Source organism: Anthonomus grandis, chromosome 1 (assembly GCF_022605725.1).
Source record: "Anthonomus grandis grandis chromosome 1, icAntGran1.3, whole genome shotgun sequence".
NCBI classification, from domain to species: Eukaryota; Metazoa; Arthropoda; class Insecta; order Coleoptera; family Curculionidae; genus Anthonomus; species Anthonomus grandis.
The window spans coordinates 40,876,753-40,891,379 of NC_065546.1; the positions used below are offsets into that span (position 1 = coordinate 40,876,753).

The 14,627-nt window shown below is 32.1% G+C and overlaps 1 protein-coding gene across 2 annotated transcripts in view; it reads left to right on the forward strand.

The window, feature by feature from the left end:
- LOC126737743 (neuropilin and tolloid-like protein 2) overlaps positions 1–14,627 on the forward strand; it is a 622,239-nt gene that overhangs the window by 374,517 nt on the left and 233,095 nt on the right. The window lies entirely within an intron of this gene.

Genomic DNA, 14,627 nt, shown 5'->3' on the forward strand with positions numbered 1-14,627 from the left:
AAAATAAATTAATTATATTAAACGAATCGAGGTAGCCGACTAACTAATATTCAAATAATTAAAGATTTATCTGCCGAACTAGATATAAACTAATCTTAAATTCTGACAAAACTAAACTGTTATGATGCATTGGAAGTAAAATGAAAAGAAACTATTAAAAGCAACTTGAAATTAAAAATAAATGATTCTACATTAAAATTCCAGCTCTAAAATATCTTAGTTTACCTATAAATAAAGATCTCAGGTTTAGTGCGCACGTTCAGAATATAAAAAGAAAAATGTTTTTTGCACTGAAATTATCATATAATAATTGGCACATTCTTAGCTTTTCGTTTAAAAAAATTGTGTGACATTTTAATTGTGGTAACTTTATATATGGTTCATGTCTTACAACTTTCTATAAACAAAGGGTACGAAAGACATTTTTTCGACATATGTATGGAATCAGAAAGCATGTCCATATTACTCAAAAATTGTAGAATCTAATAAGAAAAACCGGAAAAAAAAATACTTTTCTAAAATTTTGTGCATAAGCTTCTTACTACCACTAACTTCTTAAATATTCTTAAAAATACATTTCTGCGATAAATTATATGCCAAGCTTTTACAGACAAACTATGAGAAATAAAAATAAATTCTCCATCTCGTTACATAACAAGACTTAAAATAAGCATTTGAGGTAATACTTCATGAAGAAGGGAAAGAAAAGCGTTTTAACTTGTGCAATACAAAATAAGAAAACTTTCTTCTTGACTTTTTAAAATAACAGTTGTTCAAACGATAAAAATTCAATAGTTAAAAAAACATCAATCTAAATTTGATTTCGCTTCAAAGAAAACTTCATAACTTCTTTAATTATTATGAGAAAGATGTAGCTTTAGTTTTTAGAGAAAATTACTATTTCTCTTTATTTTCATTTCCAAATTTTTAGTTGATTTTTAAACAATTTTAAACGCCTGTAATGTTAGAAATAGGTTAGTAATTATAAAACTGCCATTTATTTTATTACCTTGTAGGCAATAACTGATACTTTTTGAGAAAAATCAAAACTTTTCCTGATGATTTTTTGTTTTTACTTTTATTTTTATTTTTGGGCATCAATATTTAAGATATCAATAATTTCTAAGAAATTTCAGGATTGGTCTTTGTCCTAAGTTGATGTTCAAAAAGGTTATAATTTCTTTGCTTTTAAAGTTTAGATAGAAATTTTGATATATAAAATAGTTTTACCCTAACATATAGCAGATTATCTCGGACTATAAATGGAACGGTTAAATAATGAATTCCTTATCGCCGCATTATTCACTATTTATATTGAGTACCGGTTTGGACGACTGTTACCAGTGGTTTAAATATATTTTTGGTTTGTAATCTAATATTGGCTAATATTTTAAAGGGTACTAATATTTTTTTAAATGCTTTTTTTATACTGGAATACTTTATTTTAATATTATTGTTTATTAGTGTAATCTAATATTTATGATTATTTAATAAGGTAAAAAAGAGGTAGAGTTGGGTTGAAAAGGGATTATAAATTCTGTGAAAAGTACAAAACCTAAATATAGTGCCAAAAGATAGGTTAGGAGGATTAAATACCTGAAAGGTGATAATTTGCATGATTGGAGAAATAAATACTTTGGTGATCTATACGTATATTCTATTCCTTTTGGTATTTTAAAGTGATATCATGAAACTATTAATTAAATTTACTTTGTGAATTTCGAACTTTTAAAGTATGGATTCGCAAGAATACAAACATATTGCTAAATATCGGTATCTATCTTCAGGTGAACATCGTTTAGTTTGAAAAGTACAAAAAATTATTTTAAACAAGAAAAAAATAACCTGAAACATCTATTTTGGCAGTAAACAAGCGGACATGTGATGCATGCCAGATCTCAAGAAGCACTTTACATAAGATTTGCAATATGAACGAAGAAGAACTGGACAAACCAAATAAAAGAATCCGTCCGCATCCAAAAACTCTGGACCTACCTCAAATAATTAAGAGCGAAATTGGAACCATTATTTATTATAACATGTTAAAAAGTAAACAACACGTGACGATGGCTGCCATACTACGAATAATAAAGAACAAAGAACTTTGCGACATTAGTTTAACTGGTTTGGCAAAAGTTCTATAGAGTTTGGGATTTCGTTACAAAAAAGACGAATAATCGGACAGTACTATGTGAACTTTGACATGTAGTGACAATAAGATGGAATTTTCTGAGAAAATATCTAAAAAATAAAAACTAACGAAACGAAAGATCCATAACAATTTGTGTTTCTAGACGAAACTTGGATTTTTATCAAGGGGAACTCATCAAAAACATCATAGCAAGATGGTAGCATGCAATGCTCTCCCAGCAGCAGATCTAGTTCTCTTTGACGAAAAAAACAGACGACTACCACGGAAATATGGATGCCGATATTTTTGAACATTGGTTTGAAGAAAAACTTTTCAAACAGTTGGAAAATCCTTCTATTATAGTCTTGGACAACACCTCATACCATTTCAGAGTAGAAGACAAATTTCCCACTAGCAATTACAATTGTAGAAGAAGGAGGAAATAAAAACGCGGCTAGAGCAAAAAAATATTGCTCATGACGATAAATTTTTAAAGGCTGATTTGCTGCAGAGATGTAAAACGTACAGGTATAATAAGAAGTATGTGATTGATGAGATAGCTCTTAAATATGGGCATGAAGTCCTGCCACTACCGCCGTACCACTGCCAATATAATCCAGTTGAGTTAATTTGGGGCATAGGAAAAAATTATTATGATAAGCACGCTTCCAAAACATCCGATTAAGCCAGTGTTCTTAATTTATGGAAAGAATCCTTAGATCAAATAAAGGAAGAAACATGGAGAAGATCTATAAATCACATAGAAAAAAGTATAGCTGAAAACTATCAAGCCGAGCAAGTGATAGACGAGGTACGACCCCTAATTATATGCCCAGATGACTATTCAAGTAGTAATGAATCTATTTATTCGGACACTGACTATCTTCAAAATCACACTAAACTTAATTTAATGTATTTAATTTCAGACTAAACTTCCTTTAATGTTATAATTTTTAATATTATCATTTTTTAATGTTTATATTTTTTAACGTTTTTTTTTATTGTAAGGCTTTTCAGCCTATTTAGGTCTTTTTTTATTTTAGAGGAAAATGAAAAATTATTACTTACACCCATAAAAATTAATACTAATACCCATCAAACTACAACAAAAACCTTATAAAAATATAAATTAAAAAAATGTTTGAGAGCCGCTGGTTTCTTAACCGGGCAACTTTTATAACTTATGTGTTAGGGTAAAGCTTGCCGACTGTACCATTTTAAGTTCCGACCTAAATTTTCATAAAATAATGAATTTGTAACTTGTAAGAGAATGAAATGAGATATTATAATGAACACCACAATAAGGCATTTTTCTTATGTACCACTTTTGACATTAGACTTACCCCCCTTATTTTCAAATCCCCAAAGTAGGAAGTTCCTAATGGCTTCGACTTTTAGTTCAAATAAATCCCAGTTTCATTTTTCTTTCGCTGTATTTTGGCTGGTCGAATATTCGATGGCTTTTGACTTAAAAGGAACAAAAACCTTTCGTTTGAGCTGCGGCTTTGTTTCTAAAACCAACTTTAAAGGGCATCGTATGATTAGATTTTATTGTTTTTCATTGCTTTTTCACTTATTTTCTAATTATTTTCCACAGACGGAGTTAATTATGCAAGGTTACAAATAAAGTTTGGTGAGGATCTTTCTTCTTAATATTACCTGCACGTTTTCGCTTGCACTGAATTCCCAAAAAGGTTTGACCCTTTGAAAATGTCCATTTAAACTCGGATTTAACGGTTAAGTGCTCCTTACAATTCCCATCTGTGAAACTTGGATATCAAAGGCAAGCGAGACATATTATATAGCATTGAAATTGTAATAGGTTTGTTATTAAATGAATTTCCGAGTCGATTTCAAAAAGAAAGTGTAAAAAAATCTTAGCAGTAATTTTTCAAACATTTTAAAGCATATTTATCTTAGCAAAAATCAGTCTAAAGAAATAAGTCAATTTTTTTCATTGTCTGCTTAAAAGTCCTAGAATCTATAAACAAATAATTTGTTCTTTGCCAAACTAAAAGTAATAATTTATTAACCCGGTATCAGTTTTTTTTTTCTTAATTAGATTTTTAATCAGGAGGTTGGAGGAAGATATTTTGAACAATTGTTGTGATGGTATCATAAACAAAAGGTAAAAATAAATGCATCAGATCCTATTTAGCTAATTAATATTGTTTCTAAATTTAAACGCGTCTTAGGGCCGTAGTGGCGTAGTGACACATTTCCGGACATGGGTTCCTATGATCAAATGGATTCTACTGTTGCACTGAACAACGCCTAGAAACCCCTAGCAACTTATGAACAAAATTTGATAGATGATGCCTTCGACCATTTTCCATATTTAACCAGTTGTTTTTGACAAATTCTCTCTTAGCTTTATTCCCAAAACATAATAACTTCTTTTTTTCACTATTAAAGTAAAATGATTTTATTAAGATACGCGTTTATTTTTTTGCACCGCCTCCGATGATACGCAAAGTAGATTGGTATCATCAGCATATGCCTGCGTGCTACAAAAAGACGGAGCTGTTATTATTTCAATGGTATAAATAATAAATAATTAAAGAGGATAATAAATAAAAGAGGAGACAGAATGGCTCATTGGGGGACCGATTTAATTGATATGCTGCTAAAAACGGAATCATGCAGGCTGACTTTTTGAATCTATCTCTGAGAAAATATTTGAAGTTTGATCGCTTTGGTGTCAAAGCCATAGTATTTGAGTTTAGCCAGTAAAATTTAATTTAATTATAATCTAAGTATCGAATGCCTCAAGTATCGAACAATCAAGCATAATCAAAGTACAAACAAAACCTTCATCGAACGCTTTTATAATATGGTCAAGAACGGATGCCAACGCTGAGGCGGGTGCTAAGGCCGTGGGGTGAAAATCTGAAATTATTTTATTCTCCATAAAATGAAAAAAAAGTTGATTATAGAGAACTTTTTCCATAAGGGCGTGGGATACCAATTGCAGTTTTTCAAAGAATTGGAATGTCACCAGTATCAATTATGTAATTGATAATATGCAACGTTATTTATAACGTTTTTAAATTTATTAAATCAACGCCCATTGTATTAGATTTAATTTTGTGTAAGATAGTATGAATTTCCTCCGGTGTGGCAATTAAAAAACTAAACTGAATATAATCTGTATAAGCCCGGAAAAAAGTATACCCAGTATCTGATTCCATTTTTTATTCCAAGTCCAATGATGTATCTCATGTCACTTTTTTTTATTAGATGCAAGAATAAATGCGATTTTTCATTTTTTTTTAATCATATTTTTAAGTAGAGTTCGCAAAAAAAAATATTAAAAACAAATAATGCTTTTACATTTTGACGTAAATACCTCTTACTTTATCACTTAGGGGTTAATTTTATGTTGTGGTCGTATAAAATAATAATTGTTGAATTGATTTAGAATTATTAAGTTGTTTTTGGAGTTTTTTTGTTGTTGTTGTTGTTACAGTTTTTATTGTTTATTGTTGAGTATTCTTTTGTTAGGATAATATCGTTGAACGGTGGCTAGTTATTATAGTAATGAAGAAAAGTTTGACATGCTACATTTTGTGCCAGAAGAACACTGTAAATACAGCAGCAATGTATTTAAATAAATTTCCAGATAGAAACCAGCCGTGCAAGTTCATTTTTTTAGAGTTGTTACAAGCAGTTATTGAGAACCTCATTATCTTAACTAGGCAAATTGAGAAAAATATAGGAGTAGTTAAATCCACTGCTTAATTTATTTTACGTAAAAATAAATATCATCCGTATAAACTTAGAATTTGCCAAGCACGGAACCCAGGGGATCTAGAATGACGACGGCATGGCATTTTTGTGTCTTTAATTGCCGGAATAGTCATTACTGAGCGCAACAAAATCCTCGTATTAAAAAAATATCGAAACATCAAGAGCGCTTTGGCACAGATGTAAATAGCTCCGTGCGGAGGTGGCTTTAATATGTGGTGTGGAATTTTCGGCATCAAAATACTAGGTCCATTCATTTACCACAATAGAGAATGATACCTTCAATTGTTTGAAAATACTTTGGAAGACTGCCTGGATAACTTACCTCTGACATAATTTAATAGTTGCTGATTTTAACAAGATGGTTCTCCTGCACATAATTCAAGGCAGGTTCGCGAGTATCTTACGCAGAGATTTCCTGATAGAAAGTGGATTAGATCCTCCAGTGCAGTACCTTGGTCAGCACGATCCCCAGACTTAACACCTCTGGACTTCTTTCTTTGGGGGTTTCTTAAAAACCAAATATAGCAGCATTCTTTAAAGACTGAGTAGCAATTACAAGAATGTGTAACTATAACGCATTCAATAGCATTATATCTGACATATTGCGTGATGTCTTAAATTCTACCGTAAGAAGATCTTATTTTTGTTTGGAAAATAACGGGAATCTGTTTAAACATCTGCTTTAAATTAAATTAAAAAATGTTGATTTACTTGTTATCTCAGTTATTTTTAAATTTTATTTATTTTTTTTTGTGTAGGTAATTAAAATTTTTGATTATCTTATGGTAGATAAGTTTTTTTTGTTTATAAATAGTTCCTAGTATGTTCCATTACTTTGTTAGTAGATATTTAACTAATATGTGAAATCAATGACTCGTGACAATTATTTAGGTATGTCAAAATGTCAAAGCATTATTTTGTTTGCAAAGCCTACTTAAAAATATGTTTAAAAAATAGAAAAATCGCATTTATTCTTGCATCTAAAAAAATGTGACATGTGATACATCATTGAATTTGTAATACAAAATGGAATCAGATGCAGGGTATATACTTTTTTTCCAGGCCATATAAAAAAATAAATTTGATGATGGTTTCTCGAAAATGAAACGTTGGATACAAAATCTTAAATTTTCATCACGTAGATCTTAAAAAATGGCAATAATAAAGTGTTGTTAGTTTTTTTATATCTTTTAAAATAAGGTCAGAAAAAATTAAATTGATTTTGGCAAATTTCTCTTTTTTCCAAATTTTTCCGCAGCCCATGAAAATTTTTGAATTTTCTCAACGGCATTTAAATACGCTTCAAAGTACTCAACTTTTTTCTAATTAAACCTAGGCTGTAACTTCAATAGGTACTGAGATCCCCATGCTTAGAATCCTTATTTTGGTCACCGTGTATACTTAGTTGGTTTGACAATGTCCTAAGCCCTGATGATGACCCATAGCCGAAAGCGCTAGACGGCAAATTTTTTTTTTAATTATACGCTAAATACAAAAAAGTCGTGTATTTTATTTATGAGTTAAGCACAGCGTACAACTGATCCATTCATTTTTTTTTAATATTTTTATTTACATGGTCATGTTAATCATAAAGTTCTAGCCAGTATCGGGAAATTAATAACATCCAAAATGTCTAGGTCGACAATATTTCCAAAATTAATGACTTATCAGCGAGGCAGGCTAATTTAAATTGCATTTAGAGGGAATTTCCGCCCGCTGATGCTAGTGCCAAACTGGACTTTATTAACTTTTTAAGCCTTATAATCAATATATAATTTATACTGAGGTAAAAATAAATGTCAATTTATATCATTTGTGGGTGCAAAAAATAACTATATTACTTTCCAAAAGTAACTAATGTGAAGTGACTTTTAAACGATATATACGAGTTTCTTAACTTTGTATGACGCGACTTGTTCGTATTAGTACGTTTCGAAACAATTTGAATGGCAAAGTCGAATAAACAAGGCGCCGCCTACCGTGCCGCATAATAAATTTGGTGATATACATATATGTATTATACGAAGCCGCATTAAGCAGCTGTGTGAGCAGCACAATACGATGTAGCTCAGCTAACAGTAATTTCCATAAATTGTAAACTTTTAGATGCAAGTTGCAGGTAATTGTTATAATTTTTTGATGTTTTGTTAATTTATTTAAATTACTTTTAATTAGGTACCTCACTTTAACTAGCTAAAAAAATTCTAACAAAATGTCCATTGTTAATTTTCGCATACTATAAACCAACGCATAATTAATCTCATATGACATACAGTTCCTTAACTTTAACATTTATTTTTTTTAAGCGACCCCTAGGCTATCAATATTATTGTTTCATATTTCGCAATATTATTGGCTGTCTGTGGATAATATTAAAATATTGTGCAATATATTGACTAAATCAAACTCGCTTTGATATTTATTGTGCATTCTGAAAAAAAGCTACAGTCTGTGAGTAATATTGCACAATAATAATTAATCAGTTCTGTCTCGAGCGTTTGTAGCTCGTGAAATATATGAAGATGACTTCCAAAGAAGAGAAAAGGAATTTTATTTTGGAGTGTATAGAAGTGTACAAATATTTGCCAAGTCGAAAGATTATGGAAATCGACGAAAGAAAAATAAGCAGTATGACCAACTTTGTAGTTATACTTTGCAAATACAGAGAGAAATATCTTAAAATAAATAAGGGTCAGTTAGTAAAAAAGTTTCACTCATTATGTACCAATTTCCGAAAAGAGTTGAAGCGAATAAAGCATAGTGAAAAAAGTGGGGCAGGAACCGATGATATAGCGGAACCTACATTATGGTATTTTCACGATATAAGCTTTCTTGAGGGTTTGGAAGAGCCAATTAACTTGCAAAACTCTATGAGCGTGGATAACAAAGAGGCAGAAAAGAATATTAATGAGAGGTTTGATACGGCTGATAACACTTTTTTATTTTCATTTATAATAATTTATATAAATATTCTTTGTCATGAAACCTGACCATCATTGTTAAAGAAATTGCAGTAAGTATATCTGACAACTTTTGCACTTATAGTTGCATTTCTGGTTTGCGCAACCCTGGCACTGCCACAGGGTTCAGTTTTGTTCTAAGTTAACATTATTATTATTATTATTATTATTATTATTATTATTATTATTATTATTATTATTATTATTATTATTATTATTATTATTATTATTATTATTATTCTGTTTTAGCTCGCTGATAGCGATGTTGTCAATTTCATCGGCCTGAAGGCAAGATGAATTTTGCTATGGTAGATTTAGGAATTTTCGAACAATGTATTCAGTAGGTCTAACAGATTTCTGTATAGTGACAATCGTCCAGGAGGAAAGACCCAATGCGTTAAGGTTTTTGGACAGTGTTAAAGGGACAGTTTCAGTGGATGAAATAATTAGAGGAAGTATATATACATTATCTTGCCTCCATTGTTGTTTATCTCGTGAGCCAGATGTGCGTATTTAGCAAGTTTAGTGTATGTCGTTAGGACATTATTGGTATTTGGCACTCCTATGTCAATTAGAAAGGTTTTCTTTTGGGCTTTGTTTATTAAGATTATATCTGGTCTGTTTGAAGTCAGCGTCCTATCGGTCAAAACAGTTCTGTCCCAGTAGAGGCGAAAGTCGTCATTTTCAAGTACGGTTTCTGGTTTGTACTGGTAATAGAGGCAAGTTTCGCCAATTAGATGAAAAAGTTTTGCCAGTTCTTGATGAATAATTTTTGTCACACAGTTATGTCGGTGCTGATATTCGGCAGCTGATAGAGATGTGCATCCTGATGTTATATGTAGAATTGTCTCCGGTACGCGCAGGCATTTTCTAAATTGATCGTCGATTACTTTCTCATCTTTAGTAATGTACTTAAGGTAATTTCTTGTAGCAATCACTTGGTCTTGTATAGCCATCATAAAGCCTTCAGTTTCAGGAAATAGATCTCCACGAGTCAACCAGTAGTTCGACGAAAACATCTTGTCGAACTTGCATTGTCTTATTTATTTAATGTAACACGACGTTTCGGTTGGTAAGTATCTCCAACCGTTATCAAGTGTAAACTGTTATAACGGTTGGAGATACTTACCAACCGAAACGTAGTGTTACATTAAATAAATAAGACAATGTAAGTTCGACAAGATGTTTTCACTGTACCATTGTCTACCACCTTCAAAAACAGTAGTTCGACGTTTCATAATCGACATGTTCGGCATTAAGTTCGTGAGGATGCTTTCCGTGTATTGCCTTCTGCTTCCATGTGTTAACTTTAATGGCTGTATGCTCTGATCTTGTTACAGTAATGTGTTCTGCTATACCTGTACGAAGATTCAAGGGTGTGTATCCGTTATCCTCCAGCACAACTGCTCTATGAAAAGAAGAGGTTTCCCTCATAGTGAGGAAGTATTTCTGAAGATCTGCTACTTGTTTTTTGAAGAAAAAGAAATATCAGTTAGTCCTCTGCCACCCTTGGATCTGGAAAGAGTAAGTCTTTCGATGGCTGACTGAGGGTGGTGTGCTCGAAACGTCGTGAGGTTTGTTCTGGTCTTCACATGTCCGCGTTAAGAGGAAGTAACCATTCACTGCACCACTTCCAAATAGTGTCCAGATCGGTTTGCAATTATTGATGAGAAGTTAGGGGATCTGTGTATATTTTTGTGTCGTCAGCAAACATTGATACCCAACATTTTAGTTCTGAAGGTAACTCACACGTGTAAGCCAGGAACAGGTGAGGGCCGAGGACGGAGCCCTGGGGAACTCTGCTGGATACTGAAAAGAATAATCATAGAATATAATATAATACATGTTAACACAAATATTCAAACTTTGTTAGGGGATAGAGGAATGCATCTCTGATATATACCAAATCTAGAAACTAAAATGCCAAATGCATTTTCTACTATACGCCGTGTACGACTAGAAGTCAATAATTAAAAATTCGCCGCTCAGCTGTTAATCCGTTGTGAATGTAAAGTTTCATAAAATTTTCTGTCGTTGCAAATGCATCATCCCCCACAAAGACAAATTGTAGTTTCTTTACTGTTCGGTAGTTCACATGGTTCTGAAGTAATTTGTTAAATAGTGCTCTTCAAATTCAGTACAGTGCAAAACACCTCCGTCTGATATCCTTCTATTTATGCCAGCATCGACCATGATAAATTCATAATTCGAGTTTACCACTGCCATCAGTACGATACTAAAGAAGTGTTTATAATTATAAAAATATGACCCTGAATTAGTAGATTTTTTTATTGCGGCGTGTTTCCCGTCCACTGTTCCCAAACAGTTTGGAAAATTCTACTGATTGTTAAATTCCTTCCTGTAATAACTTCCCGTACAGCTTGTGTTTTTAGAATCTGCAAACGAACAGTTTGATGCCATAGAATGATAATATTAATTTTCTACTTTTTTTAAAATAAATTATTACATTTTGTCACAGAATGATGGTCGACCAAAAAAAAGAGACGATTCCGACAACATAGTTTCTTTGGCAGGCCAACGGTTTCAGCACCCTCCAAATGATAACCAAAAAATCTGTTGTGCATGGGCTATCGAACTTGAGAAAATGCAACCTTTTTAACAACTGTTTGAGGAACAAGTGGGCACTTCACATCAAGATATCATATCGTCTACAGTCTCTACAGTAGCTAATGATACTTAGCAAGCATATTCTGGCAAATTCGATACTAAACAATCCCCTACACTAGCTAATAGAGCGACATTTTTTTCACAATTCCATTAAAAAATAGTTACTAAACCTATCATTTAAATAAAAAATTATTATCATTCTTTTAGCCTGCTAGATATTTACTTGCCTTTATGTAATCCTTCAGGTTTTTTCTTATAGCTTTCCATAACGATTATGCCAATGGACTATGGAGATATAGCACTTACAAATTTAAAGTCCTTATAAGTGTTTTCTGTAGCTAGATAACGCAGGATGATTGACAAACGGTAAGTTGTAGGAATAGCATCTCGCCAATGAGTGTTCTTTTTCTCAATAGCATGGATTACCAGTTCTAACAGTTGGTTAAATGTCATGTTATGGCGCAATATTATTGATAGTCTAGGCGCCGCTGGGACTCCTCAATAAATAAAAAATAACGGATAACATAATTCGATAAGACTTACTTAAATATTTAAAAACAAAGTTGTTTTGTTTCATTTTCACTACCGTTAACTTAAGAAAGCATCGCAAGTAACGTTTTGCGTTAAAAACAAGTGACCTGGATGATCTCTATGGTGCCTACCACTCTTTGATTTGTCTTCGTATATAAACTAACAAAAACAAATTTAGAGAATATTTTCATTTGAGGCCGCTTTTAATTGATTACGTCTAAGGATATATGAAAGAAGGTCTTTTTTAAAAACTGGCAAATCGTGTTTAAAAACCATTGACTCCTGAGTAAAAAATTATGCCGCTAAGGTATATATTGCCATCAATATTGTCACGCCGTCTAGTCGACTTGGTCCGACAAACCTCCAACTCCTTTCAGATAAAATAGTTCCTGCGCAGCTGCGTTGATTAAAGGCGCAGTAGGCCTTTCTAGATCCTTGATTATGCGTGGCTTTCGGGGATGGGGGACAGATAACAACTCGAGGAAAACGACTTACTTTATTTGACAAATGTATTGTGTCACCTTAGGCTGTACAAAGGGCCTTACCACAAAAGACCAAGGGTTGTACGGGGTGTAACTTTGACAATCGGTTTTCAGCTGAGGGGGTGTTATCAATAATAAAAATACCTAAATTAAGAAATAGTTTTAAATCCAACCCTTTGGATAATTATGCCCCGGGATTCCTCGGAACCTAGCTATCTGAGCCAACTCTTCCCTTAGGCAAGGAGACCGACTGGGTAACTGAAATTTGTCGGTTCCCTCAAAGGGCAGAGTTACTCTCTTACAAGGGTATTCCACAGACCAAGGGTTTGTGGTCCAACCGGTTGCTACCTGAGGGTAGAGGATCAGCACGAAGTGGTTATCGATTAACTGATGATTTCCCTAGATTTCGAGCTTGTATTTATACCTAAAAATTATATCAATGACCCATAGTCAAAAAAAAAGATGAAATACGCACAATTGCTAAGGTTGCATTTTGTGGTTCGCAAATTCGCAAGTTTAATTGTTTGAAAATTATAAGAGTGGAAATTATTTGTTCTATACTGAGTGTAATTAATTTGGTTAACAATATATAAACAAATTTCTGTCACGTATTTTGTGAACTCACGTATTTTGAGAATATATAGCTTTTTTGCTTTCAATATAAAAAATTTAATGTTTTTGCAATCAAAAGTAAAGCCACTATGGAGGAAGATAGTACTAAGTGGATTCACTGAATATACTTTTACTTCAAGAAATGTCCACATATACATATTTGAGAAATTATATAAAGTACCCTCTTTGGAAAATTTCAAGTATCAAGTTGGATTACTAATATGCCTGAAGTTTGGCTGAGTTACACCGAGTTAGGCGGTTAAGAAATGTGATTTTGGTCACAGTTCTTGTCTTCGACTTACTCCACCAACTTAAGCCATTACATAATTTAATGACAAAGGCATATACTTGTAGATTTTAACATCGTCATATATCGCTATTAAGCATTAATTTCCTATCTTAATGGGTTGTACACAAATGTCCTCTCCTAATAAACAGTGGCTATATGGCAGATCGATTGTAAGGATTCTGTGACTCATATCCCTGAAGAGAGCAGTGCTAGATCTCCAATGCGCCTGTTTGCTAAACAAAAAAAACTCTCGAATGAACAACCGAGTTGATGCAGGTTTCTATGGTAGGGCTTTATATATCAACGGGGCAGATTCTTTGAACCCATATATTACAAAAGATAATAGCAAAAGGTGGGAATATAATACAACCAGTGAAAATATCAACCAAAATCCGATAGTATTTCCGCAATCGTATTCCAAAGTTTGGGTATTAATCATTATTAATATGCCTTTGGTATATTCCATCACAAAAATATCGAGTTTTGATGGTATCTGACAAAATTTGTTAGAGACTATTCATAAAAAGAAACAAAATCTAAGGCATAACTTAACCATGTACAGCGTACAATTCTTTATAGAAACAAGATGCCACCTACTTATTTTCGCATCCCCTATTGTTTTCAATTTTATGAAAATTTCGAGATTAAGTACGTTTTAATAAATAAACGAGGGTTATTTTGTAGCTAAATGTAAACGGAAAAAAGTTTTTAAGCCGACTATTTCCGGCAAAATAATTAAATTTCAGAAACAAAGCGGCGTAAATCAGTCCCTAAATGAAAAGGACTTTAATTTGTAATCCGTATTCGGATTCGAGGTTGGCGCAAGCCCTATTTTTACAAGCCAAATAGTTTAAGGGTTAAAAAGTTCAATTCGATACATGAACAAAAAAAAATATATTTTAAACGGCTTTAAGGAGTTTAAGATACTTTTTAACTTTACTGTTAAACACGGTTGTAATAATGATTTATATTAATGCATTTAATTTATGTAAGTGGTCTAAATATTTCCTAAAAAAAATATAATTTCATAAGTGATTTAAATAAAAAATCCTAAAATCCACATTTTGATAATTAGCATGGAAAATAGTATAGAAATATATTTACATTTAGTGCCATGCTATTTTTTAACTTATTTCAAATTATCGAATAACGGTGACATTCCAACGTTAAGAAATATTAGAGGTTTATAATTACATATTTCCTAATATAATTCGAATTTAATTTATAATATAAAAAAAACCTTA